This window comes from Spermophilus citellus (genome assembly GCF_964194105.1).
Source record: "Spermophilus citellus genome assembly, chromosome: 11".
In the NCBI taxonomy this organism is placed as follows: domain Eukaryota; kingdom Metazoa; phylum Chordata; class Mammalia; order Rodentia; family Sciuridae; genus Spermophilus; species Spermophilus citellus.
The window spans coordinates 116,152,993-116,165,546 of NC_138192.1; the positions used below are offsets into that span (position 1 = coordinate 116,152,993).

A 12,554-nucleotide genomic window follows, 5' to 3' on the forward strand; every position below is an offset into this window, starting at 1 on the left:
GTAATGATAGTGTAATCATTCTGAATTGAATGCATTATTCTATCAAGGACTTAGATATCTTGCATGAATTCTCCCTTCTGTGTGTCGGTATTTGCTATAGTTTATATCTTAAGTGTCTTCCAAAGGTCTAGGTGGTAAAGGCCTAGTCCCCACGCATGACACTACTAGGAGGTAGGTAGTACCTTTAAGAGGTGGGGCTTGGTGGAGGGGTATTATGGTCTCTGAGGGGGCGGTGCCCTTGGAGGGGATATTTGGACCCCAGCTTCTTTTTATTTTCCTACTTCCCAGTCATCAGAGGAGTGTTTTCGCTCTGCCACACATTTCCACGGTGATGTGCCACCAGAGGCCCAAGGCAAGGGAGCTGACTGGTCATGGATTGAAACCTCTGAAACTGTGAGCCAAAATAACCTTTTTCTCTGAATAAGTTGACTATCTCAGGTATTTATTATGGTGACAGAAAGCTGACTAGCACAGCATTCTGTGCTATTCTTGACGTGAAATTGAAGTGCACATAGAAAAACACATTTTACTATGTGACACTTTACCATAGTTGTGAAAATGGTCTATTTGGCTTGTGCACAGCATACAGTTTCTCCCAGTATCATCTAAATTCCTCCACAGATGAATTTTCATCCTTATTAGGCATTGGCCTCAGCCGGGATTGTTCTATTAAATCGCTGTCAGAGTTGGGTGTATGTGACGCAATACCTGTAATCCCAGTGACTTGGGAGGTTGAGGCAGGAGGATCAGAAGTTTGAGGCAAGTCTTGGCAACTTAGTGAGGCCCTGTCTTAGAAAATAAAAAGGATGGTGATGTAGCTCATCCATGAGTTCAACTCCCAGTAAATAAATAAACAAAGAAGCTGCTGCCAGAATCTTATATCTGGTTACCTCCACTTCCTAGAATATATTTCATATTCATGTTATAAAAACCAATTTCTGTATTATAAAGATAGTTTTTACAACAGTAATTAAAGTTTGTTTTTTTTTCCCCCACAAGTCAAATATTCCTTTGTGTGTGTGTGTGTGATCCTGGAGACTGAATCCAGGTACTCTACTACTGATCTATATCCCCATCTTTTCATTTTTAATTTTGAGAGAGGGTCTTGCTAAATGGCCCAGGCTGACCTTGAATTTGGGATCCTCCTTCCTGGGATTACAGGCATGCACCATCATGCCCAACAAGTCTAATTGATTATAAAGGCTAGAGAAGTAAATGTAGCTCAGTGGTAGAGCATTGTCTAGCATGTGCAAGGCCTTGGGTTCCATTCATAATACTGCAACAAAACCGAAAACAAAATGAAGAAAAGATTCCAGTTATTCATTTTGTGCACCATTATTTAAACATCACTACTCCCACATTTGTAGTCCTTTAATTGATTTCTGGTCCCCCAAATAAAGCAATACACTGTTGCACTTGGGTTCATGCAATAATCTCATGCCTAGGCAGAGAAGTGCAGGGGATGCTTCCTGGCTTAATTTTCTTTAAGGGCATGGAGATTTGGCCTCCTTTTCAGTGGCATGGACTCTTTTGGAAGACAGTGACAAAAACAATTTTCCCCAGTGTGGATTAGCAGGGATGATCCAGAAGAGTCATAAACTGAGATTAGGGAACTGACTGAACTCTATGGTAACCATGTGCTGCTCTGGGCTCCTCAGCAAATGAGAGAACTTCTAAAGAGTACCATACCTTTATGAACTTGCTAAGTAGGGAATCATATAAAAGGAATGTTTATCACTAAACTTATTAGGAAGGAAATCTAGCATAAAAGTTGTACTGGATTCAGTAAGCCAGGCCAGCGTGGATCATTTGCTTTAACTTTGACTTTAGCAGCCATTTCTACAAATTCCCATTAGTAATGTACTGTCAACTGTTGCTCAAGGCAGAAGCCAAGGTTTTCCCATCTTCTGATCATAGGACACATGGGAGTGTTCTGATTTCATCTGTCCCTTTAACTATGGTCTCCTTTCACTGTGCCATTCACAGGATCAAATAAATGACTGTCCAGAATGAGAACTGTCCAGGTTGTTCAGATATACACCATGAAGCAGAATATATGAAAGAATGAATACATAAAACACAACATAAAGGGTTCCAAAATATTCAATGGGAAATGTTGAGTAATGCAGGCTTTCTAAAGTTGACCTTTTTAAGCTACATTTGGAAATACTGTGGAATTTTCTCCACTGAGAGAACAATGGTCAACTAAATTTTATATTTGTTGTCCTCACAATTTTTTTTTTGGTAATAATTTCTGGTTCTGCATCAAAACCAGAAATTATTGTTCTTTTTGTCTTTACAAATGAAACCCTTTTTTTGTGTGTTTCTAAACATGAAATCTGCTTAGTTTACAATCAAGGGTTGGAATTTCCTTTTAACTTTTATTTTAAGCACATTGTTGATGGAAAGTTTCATTGAGGAAACCTGAATCAATGCAATCAGTTTGATTCTGTACTGAGCAGGGCACCTAATATCTCAAAGAGCTGTTTTGAGAACCAAAGCTCAAAGTGGATCTTTTTCTTCAACAGTATCCCAGTAGATTTAATGATGTTTATTAGCTAGAGGTATTTTTTTCCCTAAAATATTTAAGACTTCTAATGTTTAAAATCCACAAAAATTTGTATGAAACAAAGCCTAGAAAAACAAAAACTGTAAATCCAGCATAATCTAATCCTAGCATGATAGAGAAAGTTTTGGGTGCCATAATTTCTGCCTTTATTGTTGGACTGAAATAAGTTTAAATGTCTTTCTATACCACATTTTAAGCTCCAATAAGAATTTGTTTAATTTAAAAAAGGGCAAACCCTAATATGACTACTGACTTTAGTTAGTAGTAATGTGTCCATATTGGCTTATTAATTGTAGCCAATGTAGCACACTAATGCAAAAGTAGAGAAAGGGTATATGGGAGCTCTCTGTACTTTCTGCTCATTTTTTATGTGAAAAATAAATCTATCAACTGGAAAAAAAATTTTAAAAGAAACCTTAGTTGCATAACATATTGACTTTGGGGCAAGTGATTAAGAAGCAGAGGTGACAAACACTCTAGAAAGTCCCCAGAGTGACCAGCAGGCCTCTTTCTCTCAGCTTGCCCCCCTTTCTTTGTCAACAAGGAGTGGAGTGATCAAGGACTTTGTCACATGCTGGTACTTCCTCTGGGCACTGCCTGGACTCCAGGTGGTCTTTGCCAGAGCTGGTACTCAAGTGTTTTTTTTTTTTTTTTAACTCTGGGTAGGGCATGTTTTCCCTGCAAATCTAGAATTCATGGGAGTCCCTGGGCATCCAGTTTGTTGTTAGCATTACCAGAAAAATAGGCTTTAGGAGACTTGGGTTAGAGCACTGGCTTATTATGCTCAAAGTCTTGGGTTCAATCCCAGCATCAGAGAGAGAGAGAGACAGAGACAGAGACAGAGAGACTGACTTTAGGACCCTCTCTGCCACTCACTGGGTGATCTTGAACAAGCTGCTTCACCTCTCTGGGACCCTCTTGACCTATGTATAAATGAAACATGATGGGAAGAGTTAGGCGAGTTTTCTAAGAAAGCTGTCAGAGAACTCCTGTATGTAGTAGAGGGAGCGGGCTCCTGTGGCTCAAAGCAGGGAAAGAACCCTAAGTCTCAGCTCACCTCCCACCTGTCCTAACTCATTGGTGCCCTTGAGCTATAGAAATTCCAGAAACCCCCAGATACTATGGAGCACAGTTTGAAAACCCTTGTCTAGTCCACCTTCCTCATTTTATAAAGGGAAGGGCAAAGGACTTACTCAAGGTCACACAAGGAGTTAGCAGTCATGACGGAATCAGGCCTGTGGCCTCCTAACCTCTAGGTCAGTGCTCTTTCCCTTCACGGTTTTGTCCCAATCTGTTGTGGCCACTTTTTGTTTATTGAGTGGGAAACACCCTACAAGCCCAAACATGAGCTCTGCCCCCTGGGAATGGAAACAGCAGCCCACACACAAATCGTTGCCACCATCCAGGATACCAGTGAGACAGCTCTGACTCTGGCAGGTTGTTTGTGTTTGAAACCAAGCAAAAATGCTTTTGGAGCTGGGTGCAGGAGCTGGAATTACACCTGTAATTCCAGAGACTCGGGAGGACGAGGCGGGAGGATCACAAGTCCAGCTTGGGCAATTGAGTGAGACCCTATCACAAAATTTAAAAATAATAATAATAAAAATAAAAAGGGCTGGGGATGTACCTCAAAGATAAAACACTCCTGGGTTCAATTCCCAGTGCGGGGGGGGGGGGGGGGGGAGAAGCAAGTCCTTGAGTTCTCAGGGCCTCTGATATGATAAAGCTCTGTCCAGGACTGGGATGAGCTGTTGGTTTAGATTCTCAGGCAACCTTAATCACACTTCTATTCAAGGCCATCTGACCTATTTCTACTTGTGAAATGGGAAAGGGAACAACATCAGAAGACAGTGCCAGAGAGAGGAGAGGTTTTGAACCTATTAGAAGGGCATGCTCCCGATGCTCCCAGCATGGCCAAGGTGAAAACAAACTAGGCTTGCAGCCAATGACAGCATAGTAGAAATGGCACTACCCACTTGGAACATGTACTGGAGTAAACCCTTTGGATGCTTGATCTCCGGGAATACTAAAAACAACCTTGAATGGACTTACTCTTATCACATTGTACAGATGAGGGAGCTGAGGCTCAGGAGAGGGAGGTCACTTGGACGAAGCATCAGAACTGTGATTAGAACCCAGATAAGCTCACTTCAAAGCCCAAGTTCATAGGTTCATATCAGGATGACCAAAGGCAATATATTATAATGTGTTTTGAAAGATCCGATGGGTTGGCTGAGGATATAAGTAGTAAAGTGCTTGCCTTGCACGTGTGAGGAACTAGATTCGATCCTCAGCACCACATAAAAATAAATAAATAAAATAAAGGTATTGTGTCCATCTACAACTAAAAATATTTTTGAAAAATCCCATGGGTAGCATAAATAGCTTGTGGATCACATTTTTTTTCCCATAGCTTTCTGCCTGACCTTTAACCTTCTGCCAATTTTGCTGTTTTCCCCCTCCCATAACTTCTCAATTAATTTAGGATACCAAATAAAATGGCTGAAGAATATAGATCCAGTGATTCTGTAAACCAGGTATATTGTCATAGTTTAGAGACCTCCAGGGATGGGGCAGGAGGAGTGCTGGTTGAGACATTAACAGCCAGAGATGGAGTAATGGATATAGATCTCTGCAGGATTTATCCCATCCCCAGAGGGTAATAAGCGCTTTGAGGGTAGGGAACATGTTAGCAGTTAACACCCTAAAGTCACAACATGTTTTAACTGGAAGGAACATTGGAGGTGACTTTATCCTATAACTTTATCTACAAATGGGGAGGCAGAGGCTCAGACAGGGAAAGGGTCATGTTCATGGTCACCAGTTCCATGGTGGCAGAGCCAGCTCCAGACACTAGTTTTCTGACTACTTCACCATGGTGTGCTGTTGTGCTCGACAATGACTAGGTGCTCAATATGCTGATGATTCATCCCTCGATTTTTACCACTAGCTCAGCTGTCTCCCCAGAACTCTTGACTTGTTAATCCCACTTCCTACTCAGCATCTCTACTTGGATAAGTAACAGCCATCGCCACATGTCCAACACTGAACAGGGAGAAGACTGTGTGCATGTGTGGTGTCAGGGGCCTGGGAGTCAGCACTTGTCGTCACACTTAGCTTTCTCTTGGCTAGAAACATTGCTCTAGCCAATATTTGGGGTGCTAATCGATTACACATAGTGAGAGCAGGCATGTGTGCTCTCTGTAGCAGATGACAAGAAGCAAAGTTGACATTGTGTTGGGGAAATTTCAGAGCCTGTCCTTACTCTTGCCCAGACATAAAACTCGCGCATGCTGGCCACTGAATATGTGTGCATATTTAATGTCAGAGAGTGTTCTAACACTTATATCATTGATAGGTTGAGATTGCTATGTTCAGTTCCACTTAATATAAAACAAACTGTTCACTTCTGAGAAAGAATTTTATTATGGCCTCTGTAGAGCTTTATATATATTTAAATCTGATTTTCTTTTTAAGGGCTTTATCCGATTGGGATTGTCTATGTGAAAGAAATTTCAAATGCATCACAAAGTGGGAGGATTATATTACTTTGTGTATATAATTGATCAGAGGTTGAATGAGCACCTACCAAATACAGATGCCCTCATTGATGCTAAGTTTCTCCCTCTAACAAAGATAATCAACACATTCAACTGCTCTGTAAGTCAGTGGTAACAAGACAGTGTAAGCCCTCCAATTTTCTATGGCAGGAAATCATGCATCTGGTGTCCTTCATGGCCAACCAATTTGTTTAGCTGACAGGAGGAGTGCTGGTGGAGACAGGAAAGGCTCCGGAAGGTGTAGTCCTTAAGCATCTCTAAAATGGGAGATTGTGTTTCCCATAAAACAATCCTTCCTCCTGATTTCTGCAGTTGAGTTACCTTATGCACTTTGAATAAAGAGTAATATAAATCAGGTGTGCTGGTAAATAAAGAGTAATATAATCAGGTGTGCTGGTGCACACCTGTAATCCCAGTGGCTTGGAAGGCTGAGACAGGAGGATCACATGTTCAAGGCTGGCCTCAGCAACTTAGCAAGATCCTAAGCAACTTAGTGAGAACCTGTCTCAAAATGAAAAATGAAAAGGACTGGGGATGTGGCCCAGTGATTAAGCACTGTTGGGTTCAATCCCTAGTACCAAAAAACAACAACAATAAAAATAATAATATAATCAAGAACTATGTCGTTTATGCTGCCTTCTAAACTTAACTGAAGATGGGCCATCCGTTAAGGAACCCCTCAGAAAGTCTTCCTGGCATTTATTATGTTTCCTCTTATAGTATGAGAACAATTATATTCTAAAGCAAGGCATGGTGGCACAAGCCTGCAATCTTTGGCAACTTAGCAAGACCCTGTCTCAAAATTTAAAAAGGGCTAGGGGTGTAGCTTAGTGGTAATGTGCCCCTGGTTTGATCCCCAATACCTGCCCCCCCACTAAATTATATTCTAAACTTTATAGAATAGAAATTAGGTATAAAACAGAAAAGAAAAAAAAAGGATGCAGAAGAAGACCAAGGCACAATCAAGTTCTCGGTGACAAGTACATCCCGTGTGTGGTTCTTCCGCATCCCTGGGGACGCTGTCTTCCCTCCTGAGGGATTTTCCTTACAGTGAGACAAGCCCAAATGGCCCCTGAGATGAACACTGTTATTTCATGAGTTGTGCCCCACCCAGACTGGAGGCCAAAGGTGACTTTGTCTCTTGTCTTCAGTGTATCCAAGGATTCTGTCCCAACAATGGAAGAAGAGAGCAAAGGAAGAGTAAAATGAACCTCAGAGGCCTGTTGTAGTTTGAGAGAAAAGGAATCAGCAAGGGGTTGAGTGAGGTCTTGCTGTGACATGCAGAACATGACGAGGTTGCTTACAAGGTGTTTTTTTTTTTTTCTTTTTTTCCAGTTGTTTCTTAAAAATATTCTTTTAATCAGCTGCTCATTTATCTAGTGCTATGAACAAACCACTCCAGAACTTAATGGCCTAATCCTAACCCTAACCCTAACCCTAACCCTAACCCCTAATGGATGAGAAGTCAAGGGTCCTGGGTTCCAGTCCTAATGGCCTAACATAAGCTCCTTTTATTTATGAGTTTTCAGTTTGGTGGAGCTCACTGGGCCAGCCTTCAGGGGGTCTTCCAGGGTCTCCTAGGCAGCTTCATCAGCAGCTGTAGAACCCTGACCTTAACTCCTTGTGGTCTTTGACCTTCAAGGAGGCTAGTGGGCTCCTCTTCACATGACAATGACAGCATCCCAAGACAGTGGAAAAAAACCCCGCAAGGCTTTTAGGACTCGCCCCCAAGTCATCATAGTGAGGCTTCTGCCACATTCTGTTGATCAAAGTTAGTCCCAAGGCAGCTCACATTCAAGGTATGGAAAAGTCAGCTCCCCTTCTGACCGAAGCCCTAAGTGTACTTGACCCAGCAAAGGGAGGTAGGCACAGGGGAGGCGTGCCCACTATCAGCACCCTCAGGCCATTGCCAGGGATTGATTGTTAGAGCCAAAAAGGACCCGGACTGGAACCCAGGACCCTTGACTGCTCATCCAAACCTTTTCCCACTGAGCCCATTGTTCCCAGCTTCAAACGTGGAGAGCCTCCTGCCCCAAGGGAGCCCCAGCTTCTTCCCGCCCTTCCCCAATCCTCCCGCACTATTTTTATATGCGTTCTAGACTCAAAACGTTCTCCATAAATTTTAATGAGTTGGTAAGGAATTTCTATAGTGAAAACTTTTTTTTTCTTCCTGCAGAAAAATCAAATAACAGCAAACACTTCATCAGAGGGGCGTCTGGGAGAGCAGCCATTTTTTTAAAGAAGAGTACACGAAGTCACAGGCACAGCTGATTCACTTTGCAGTGTTACCATACATGCCTAACTAAATATGGAATGCCAGGAAATACTCCCTGTGCATCATGTTCCAGAAACTAACTTTGCAAGTGGTCTTTTAAGATGTGCACATTTTGTGTATTTGAGGTTTATAATATCTATTTCCCTCCTAGCACACTGAACTACTACTCATGCATTTAATTCATCAGCATTATCAAAGGGAGGTCCTATTAAGGACATAATTTCAGATGGGGCAGGGCAAGGAGAATTCTCCAGGCCTCATCCTTCCTTCTAGAACAGTGGTTTTCGACGGGGAATGATTTTGTCCCCAAGAGGACTTTTGTCAATGTTGGCAGCACTTTGTATTGTGACATTTTGGAGGCACCTACTGGGTAGAGGCCAGGGATATTGCTAAACATCCTACAATGAACAGGATGGGCCCCCAGACAAAAAAAAAAATCTGTGTGGCCTAAAATGTTGCTCGTCCCACAGTTGGGAAACCCTGCTTGAAGAATTTGGGATTATGACCTGGGGCTCACCTCTTCCATGTTAATGAAAATGTAACTGTGGAGCTCTATCGGAAAAGTTGCTTTCCTCCATTCAAATGTGTTTTAAAATATTTGGAAGAACAGGCACATGGGAGCACATTTCTGGTAGGAGTTAAGTTATGAAATATGTAGTTTAAAGGAGATTATTTTCCATGGTGATGAGGCATCCATCACAAGGGCGGGACAACTAAATACATTAAAGTATAATTGCCAGGTAAATATTTTTTCTGACTCCAAAGAGATGGCATGGGGTTTTACTCAGGGATGGGGAGCTCAGATTGGCTTCTACTTGTCCTTCATTTTTCTGATTCTGCTCTGGAGGATGGTCAGCAAGCCTGATAAAGAAACAAGGCTTTGGAGACCCTTCCCCATTACTAATGGGGAACTAGGCTCTTCCTGCAAAAGGCCTGTGTAGTCAGGCCTGGTGAGACCAGGGAGGGTCTGTCCTTGTCAGCTTCTGAAATAGGTGGTTGTGGAATCAGATCTTCTCTCCAAGGAGTCCCTTGGTGATCAACTTGAGCCTGGCCAGGTGTTGGTAGGTAGTCTTATCTTGTTGTGAGGGGCCAGGAAGTCTGGCCCAAGGAACTTACATGATCTAACTACATATAACTGGGAAGAACCGAAACAGTTCCTGAAGCCCCGTCTTCTCCTTTCTAGATTGGGTCACTTTCTCATTGACCAGGTATGTTGAAAAAGCACTGGATGGAAAGTAAAAAATAACACCAAGTTTTCTGTGACTTTGGACAAGTATTTTTTTTTTGGGGGGGGTAGGTACTGGGGATTGAACTCGGGGGTACTCAACTACTGAGCCACATCCCCAGCCCTATTTCATATTTTATTTAGAGACAGGGCCTCACTGAGTTGCTTAGCTCCTCACTGTTGCTGAGGCTGGCTTTAAACTCGTGATCCTTCTGCCTCAGCCTCCTAGCCCCTGGGATTACAGGTCTGTGCCACTAAACTCGACTGGACAAGTATTTTAACATCTCTACAACCACATCTTATCTTCTGTAAATAGCAATAATATCTAGGGTGTCCATGGTCTCTGATAATTTCCACAATCTTACTAGAGGCACCGTCTCCCCCAAGATTTTTGAGAATTCTAGTTTCTTCCATCTACATGGATGAGGGGTGGCTGACAGATGGAGGATAGAAGGCTGCTGCTGCGTGGGTGAGGGGTGAGGGAGAACAGGAGCTGCTGCTTCAACTTAGGCTCTCTCTACTGGAGCATCAAAGAGGCAGAGAACAGAGAGGGTGTGATGGCATGAGCCACACAGGATGGTGGATAGATTGGGACTGTAAAAGCAGCAAGAGTAGAAAATTCAAGCTCAGGAGAAGCTGTACAGAATGTTGAAAAGCATCATCTCAACTTTTTAGTGTACAGAAAGTGTCATCCATCCATCCATCCATCCATCCACCCATCCTTCCACCCACCCCTCTATCCATCATCCATTCATTGAGTTTAGGCTCTGCTCAGGCACCCAGTGGAGAGCTAAAGTTAACTGGTTCCCTTCCTTTCTGGGGTTTGACATGGATTAGGGCATGGGTGTGGGCATCAACCACCTGGGTTTGTTTTTCAGCCCTGCCAGTTTATTGGACAAATTCTTTCAGCTCTCTGTGCCTCTGTCTCCCTATCTGTAAAGTTTGAATAATGACAGTATTAAAAGTATTCTCAGAGGATCCAGTGAAATAATTTAGATAAAGATGGATTCAGAATGAGCATCCCATCAATGCTAGCTATTGCCATTTCTGTTAAGGGATGAGACAGATGGAGATGTAACCAGGCCACTGTTAGTTCTCCATGGAGCCCTGAAAGATGGTACTCGTTGAAAGTATCTGGAGTAGTAAGTCTCAAAACAAATAACAAAGAATGAAAAAGATGACCTCCCACAAAAAAAGCCATTATGCATTTATGTATGTGGCTGGTTTTGTTATTGTTTATTTTGCTTCCATTTGGGGAGAAGAATAAATGTATAGAAAAGTCTCTAAGAGGCCACTAAAATGTAGATAGTACTCACCCAAAGCCAAGCAGGTTGCTCCCAACACGCCCCTGAGGTCTCCTTTGATGTGAGAGCAAGCCCTAAGCTAGGTGCCACCTCCTGTGCTCGCTTTCTAGGGTGGCTGTACCAAAGCCCCACAACCTGGATGTCTGGAAACAACAGAAATTTGTTTTCTCACAGTGTGGAGGCCAGAAGTCTGAAATCCACTTCACTGGGTCAAAATCACGGTGCTGCAGGAGTGTTCATTTGTTAGGGTTGTCATGACAAGAGCCACAGACTGGGTGATTTAGGCAGCATAAATTTATTTTCTCAGAGTTCCAGAGGTTGGAAGTCCAAGGTCAAGGTCAGCAGATGGGTGTCTTCTGAGGCTGCTCTCCTGGGTTTGTAGACAGCTGTCTTCTCACTGCTGGGTTCCTCCTCTGTGTACCGCATCTCTGGTGTGTCTCCCTGTTTATAAGGACACCAATCTTATTGGCTTCCTCAACAGCCTCATTTCAACTCACTTCTTAAAGTCCTTATCTCCAAGAAGGGTAATATTCTGAGATAGTAGTGTTAGGACTTCAGCATATGAATTTGGGGTGGGGATGCAATTCACTCTGTAGCAGCAGGATCAAAGTGCTCTCTTGGCAGGCCCTCGGGGACAAATCAATTCTTACCGTTTCCAGATGTCCGTAGCTGCTCGCATTCCTTGACTTGTGGGCCACGCTCTGAGCTGTGCCTCAGTGGTCACATTGCTCCGTCTTCTGTGTGAGCAGTCTCCCTCTTTCCCTCTTATAAGGACATTTGTGGTGGCATTTGACATCCACCAGGATAATCTCAACTCAAGATTAGGACCTGGGTATCTTTGGGGGGCAGATTTTTTCAGTCTGTCACACTATCCCATTAAACATATAGGAAAACTGAGGCTCTGCATAGTAACACAACCTGCCCAACATTGTGGAGAGAAAGGCAGAGGCAGAGTCTCCCACAGAGTGGTCTCAAACTCAATCAGCTGCTGCCTCCAGTCCACGTAGCTGCAGCTGCGACAATCAGGATGAGAAAAGTACACCCTTGAGGAGGAGGAGCTCTCTGAGAGGCTCCCCCTCAGAGGGGGGCACAGCTGCTCAGCAAGGACTTTGGGGTGCGATTACCCCATTATCGGTTTACTTGGGGTGACACCAGAGACTCATACTGTGATCAAACAAGTTCCTAGAAGCAAGGAATGTGGTGTGAGCTTCAGATCCAGAGAAACCAAATTTATTTTGGAAAATGTCTCAGGAGCGAAGGGCCAGGGCTGCTGGAGGAGCTGTGGTGGTTCCAGTGGGCAGGCCACGGGGGGACCCAGTGTTTACCCTCCTCAGGAATGAAGCAGAGGACCTGGAAGAACTTGCCAGGTCTTGTTCCCAGAGACACTGGAAGGCAGCCAGACAGAGTGAGGGTGGCAGCCTGCTGTGAGATGGGACCTGGCCATGGGGGAAGGTGCTTGCTGGGACCCTGACAGGTACTGCCTGAGCAGAGGGAGCAGGTAGAGGGACCAACCCACCCTGGTTTGCAGAAGACTCATTCTTCCAAAGCACTGAGAGTTTCATATGCCAGGAAGCCCCTTCTTCCTGACAAACAGAGGCAGTGGGTTGCCCTGGTCCCCGAA

The 12,554-nt window shown here is 43.6% G+C and overlaps 1 long non-coding RNA gene across 1 annotated transcript; it reads left to right on the forward strand.

Annotated features, from left to right (window-relative positions):
• The first annotated feature begins 287 nt into the window (after window positions 1-287).
• Window positions 288-7,436, forward strand: LOC308631009. Its single transcript, XR_014018086.1, has 2 exons — window positions 288-393; window positions 7,281-7,436. It is a non-coding gene; the product is annotated as an uncharacterized lncRNA (long non-coding RNA).
• The last annotated feature ends 5,118 nt before the right edge of the window (window positions 7,437-12,554 follow it).